Source organism: Eptatretus burgeri, chromosome 16, assembly GCF_056783735.1.
Source record: "Eptatretus burgeri isolate ZD-2024b chromosome 16, Ebu_testis_v1, whole genome shotgun sequence".
Taxonomy (NCBI): domain Eukaryota; kingdom Metazoa; phylum Chordata; class Myxini; order Myxiniformes; family Myxinidae; genus Eptatretus; species Eptatretus burgeri.
In genome coordinates, this window is record NC_140976.1 from 16,469,851 (window position 1) to 16,474,850 (window position 5,000).

The following is a 5,000-nucleotide window of genomic DNA, read 5'->3' on the forward strand; positions in this document are numbered from 1 at the left end:
AAAATCGAGTCGGCTTGTTCTTGTCACCCAACCAACTCATCCACCTTGTTTTGTCAAAACTCGTCCACAACTTTTTGAGATATCATGCTTATACGTACATAGTTTTGGTCCCATCTCTCAATGGTGAAGAATCACTTGAAAAATTATCGAATCCAGATTGGGACCTTCACCAAAATCGAAACAATTAGTCCTTGTCACACACCCAACATATACACCAAGTTTCATCCGAATCCGTCCACAACTTTTTTGATATCATGAAATGTCATTTTTAACCCCATCTCGCAATGGTGAAGAATCACTTAAAAATTAAATTATTCGCGTAGCCGGATCCGGATCCGGATCCGGATCTTGAATCAATTTTTTATTTTCAATTTTTTCTAAGGCATTCCCAACCTGTCCACCAAGTTTCGTCTGAATCCATCTATTACCTTTTGAGATATTGTGCTATATATAGTTTTTGGCCCTCTCTCTCAATGGTGAAGAATCACTTAAAAAGTTCTCAGATCTGGATCCTGATTCGAATCTTCACCAAAATTAAGTGATGCTGTCCTTGGCCCGTCACCTGCAGACTTGCACAAAAAATTTCAGAATGATTGATTGCAAACTGTGGCCAAAAATCGTGTGACAAACAGACAAACGCTACAGACCAACATACTTGGTGAAATTTTTTTTTTTACCGAGTAACAAACAAAGAAACAGGCAAAAACAGACAGAGTGGTGAAAACATACACCACCTTCCATCTTCAGTGATGAAGGTAGCAAACTGTAATTGCACATGAAAGCATAATTCATCAAGTTCTGTTAATGATGTTATTAATGTTGTTATTGTTGCTGTTGTTAAATCCGCAATTCCCTTGGGTTTCTTGATGAGTTGACATTTTCTGATTTGGCAACTACTATATCAGTGGTGGAGTCAATCACCACAATTACAGCATTTCGTTCCCAAACTATGATGATTAAATCTTTCACACATTACCTTCTACCAGCAAGACGAGGCTCCCTGCTACGAAACAGAATGTGCGACGGTTCTTGAATGTGTTGCCAGCCAAGTGGATCGGTAGATGTGGATAAATTGCTTGGCCACATCGTTCGCCTGCCCTGTCCCAAGGGGAATACATTTTATGGGGCTATATTCAACTGTTGTTTACTCATCAAAACCACATTCTTTGGATCAACTTCGGGCTAGGATTACAAATACAATTCATTTGATTACTCAGCAGCAAATGGAGAATGCCTTCAACAGGTTGGAAAATTGCATTGAATGATGTATAGTAACACCTCACATAACACTGCCCATATAATGTTGATTCGTTATCAAGCTCTTGGTCCTGGAGACAATATTTGCTTTAAAAAAAAAAAAGAAGATTATCCATAAAATGCAGCGCCAAGTAAACACACCTGCTGCGATTGTTTGCACTGTACACACATGCTCTAAAGTCTAAGCCAATCAATGTTGTTTACTCCACCTTCGTTTTGCAGCAGGATGAGGTTCCTCCCACGGCTGCCATGTTGGAACAGAGATTGAATGATGGCAATTATTGTTTTTATTGATGTTTGTACATATTTTACGTTTTCGTTAATCCTTACTGATGTTATTACAATAAAAACATTGTTCTTTTTATTTATATGTTTACCATCTGTATCTATAGCACTATAACTGATTCTCCAATGAGGCCCTCATATTTCGCTGTTGGGAACACATCTCCATATAAACAATGGTATAATGACCCCTTTTAGCGCATTTTTGATTCACACTCTTTTGTAGGAATGCATTCAGAGCGCGAAGCAAAGTATTACTGTATTACCAAAGATGGCGGTTATGTTGCCTAAAAATTTGAACTGAATTGAGTAAACACTTCATAAATTACGCTTTCATGCACCATTTACAGTTCGTTTCAGTTGTGTGCATCAAAAGTTATAAAAGTTCAAAGTTGCATGAGGACTTTCTGGACACCCTCATGTATACGTTAGTAGATGATAAATGGGGTTTCTGAGACTTCCATTCAAATGAATGGGGGGAAATTGGAAAACTCCGACTCAAGCCCCAAAAAGCCCAAAATAGGAGACTGATTTTCTCCCCACCTATCCCCTTCCCTCCCATACAAGCAAATGTAAAATTGAGACTGATTTTCTCCCCACCTATCCCCTTCCCTCCCATACAAGCAAATGCAAAATTGAGACTGATTTTCTCCCCACCTATCCCCTCCCCTCCCATACAAGCAAATGTAAAATTGAGACTGATTTTTTCCCCACCTATCCCCTTCCTTCCCATAACAGCAAATGTAAAATTGAGACTATGAAACATTGAGACTTACTGATTAAAGCACTTCTTCCCTTTCATATTTTCATTCCACTCAAAGAGCGAACCAATGAATATTTTCTCATGTTCTACTTTAGGGAATAACTTAATTTTCTTATAACATTCATTTCCATCGAGAAAATTCACTTTATCCCTTCAAGCACGAAAGAAAGGGAAGTTCATGATCCCTCCTTTGGTTCTGTAAAATGGGGAAGTGCCTTTAAGAGCACAGTCATGCTGTGAAAATGAGAAAGTATTCTGTGCCCATGTCTCTCTTGGTTATATCTTAAATCATCAGAACACTAACAGAACAAAGTTTAGCGAAAAGCAAGCAAAAACAGCTTTTAAATGTAGGTTTTTCTCAAAATCATTCAAAGCAAGCTGTTTCATTTTCATGTTAAAATGAGTCAGTCTGGAGTCAGCCAAGCTGCCTCGCCTGAACCAAGCCAAAAAAATTCCGAAGTCATTTCCTATGTGGGACACACCCTGAAAAAACCATTGTTGTGAAATCTCCCATTACGTCATCAAGCTGCTTATTTAAACCAACTTGCGTGCAGAGTGTGTTTTATTTGGAGAATGGATTGTGCAGATAATTTCTCCGACCTTGTGGATCAATCGTTTTCACAAGATGACAGGTGAGATCCTCAACCCAATTCATTAGTTGTTGTTTTATACAGAATTAAATCACTATACAACCAATAATTATTGTGTCTTTTTCTAACAGGTTGTCCCCAATAAGAACATCGTTGATAACTGATCTAGAACAGGAGGCCTTTGAATTACATGATGAGTGGCTAAAAATGAATGACTTCCTTGAAGACATTCAATCGTTTAGAAAATAATTGAATGATATTTTTGTTGGATGGCAAGAAGTCCTCTCACGTCCTCTGATCTTGAATGAGTCAAGACAAAGGTGAGAAATTATCCCTCTGTGTGTCTTTGTGTGTGTGTGTGTGTGTGTGTGTGTGTGTGTGTGTGTGTGTGTGTGTGTGTGTGTGTGTGTGTGTATTTGTGTTTGTGCATGTGTGTATTTGTGTTTGTGCATGTGCATGTGTATGTGTGCATGTGTGTATTTGTGTTTGTGTGTGTGTGTGTGTTTGTTTATGTGTTTGTGTGTGTGTGTGTGTGTGTGCGTGCGTGCGTGCGTGCGTCTGTCTGTCTTTGACTCATTATTCTTTTTATTTTTTTTCAGTTTAAACACCTGTCTGGATGAACCAAACACACATCTTAGTCTTCTGGAGGAATCTGACATGACACATCTTCTAGAGGTAAATGTTATATTTATTATTTTATTAATATCATAATATAATCATCTTTATATACCCTAATTGTTCTTCACTCCTTGTTTTGAACAGAATATGTTGATCGAGTTTCAAAACCAAAACAAACAATCAGACAGCTGCGAAAGAAGATTTTGTTCAATGTTATTACTTTTGTTTAATTATATATGCTTTACTTATAATTATCTGATTTTGAATTACAAGAAAAAAATAAAGGGGAGGAGGGAGTGTGGGGGAGGGTTAGGGTTGAGGGGTAGGTGTGCTCCCACAATGACTCACCACCCCCTCATCCCTCTCCCCTCCCCGTGTGTGTGTGCAGAGAAGGGTGGGATGAGGGGGGTGGTGGGTCAAAGGTGGGGGCGCACATGTGGGTGGGGCTTGTGTGGGTGGAGCAATTTTTAAATTAAACAAACATGTGTGGGAACTAATAAACTAATCACTAATTATTTGGATATGATGGATGTGGATGTGGCTTATGTGGGTGGGGCATTGTGTGGATGTGGCTTGTGTGGACAGAGTCAAAAAATTTTTTTTTTCAATTTATCTTTGTCTTTTGTAATTCCTGTGAATGAAATGAACCAAAATCTCTTCCTGCTTTGAATCACATAATTTGTAAGTCCAAGGAACTGTACCGATGACATCAACAATTAAAAAAAGTTCATTTGTCCATCGCTTGGTATAACCTTTTTCAAAATGAGATTTCCACCTGTATATTCTTACTATATCACCAACTTTGAACTTAGGCTTTCTGACATTAATCTCTTTTTCATATTTTAATTTTGTAAATGTTTCTGATGGCTTCGTTTTCGTTGAGGTATGAATCGTGTTGTTGTACTTATCTACAATGTCCCGAATTAAAGACAACCATTGTTGAGAATCAATTTGAGTGATTTTTTTTTGTATAGTCTCTTTGAAAGTGCGATTAAAATGCTCAATTACAACCACTTTTCCTTCATGAAAGGTGCTGTATTATGTAATGTTATTTCAAAGAAAATTCATAAATGTTTTGTTGAAGAACTCTGTACCCTCATCAGTCCACAACTTTTTTCGGTTTTCTCTTGCTTTTATTGAATATCTGTTGGAAAGCTAACATAAGAGTATTACCTGTTTTGTTTTTCAAAGGAACAACCCACGCATATCGACTCCTCAAATCAATAAGGTTTAAAGCATAGTTGTACCCCTTATCATAATTGAGTTCAAGTAAATCAGTGGACCAGATATATTCAACTTTCTTGGAATAAACCTTCCTTCTATGAAACTTTGTGATTATTGGTTTATGTAATTCATCAGCCAATTGCTCTTCAATCTTAATGACATCATTAGGGCCTATAAGTTTTTTGAATTTCCAAGCCCAAGTTTCAATTTAGCACTGATCATCTTCTTCACGATGAACCTATCAACTTTTCTCTCAAGGTTGGATT

General features: G+C 37.5%; 1 protein-coding gene across 8 annotated transcripts in view; it reads left to right on the top strand.

Moving 5' to 3' along the window:
* Positions 1 to 5,000, top strand: part of HACE1 (HECT domain and ankyrin repeat containing E3 ubiquitin protein ligase 1) — a 422,483-nt gene that overhangs the window by 77,149 nt on the left and 340,334 nt on the right. Inside the window, exons 1-2 of one of the 8 annotated variants that reach the window (XM_085859093.1) lie at positions 3,173 to 3,212; positions 3,492 to 3,567. The exons of the other annotated variants lie outside the window; for them this stretch is intronic. The gene's annotated coding sequence lies outside the window, so the exon portion shown is untranslated. Of the gene's footprint in view, positions 1 to 3,172; positions 3,213 to 3,491; positions 3,568 to 5,000 lie in introns of those variants that run through there. 8 annotated transcript variants of the gene reach the window in all.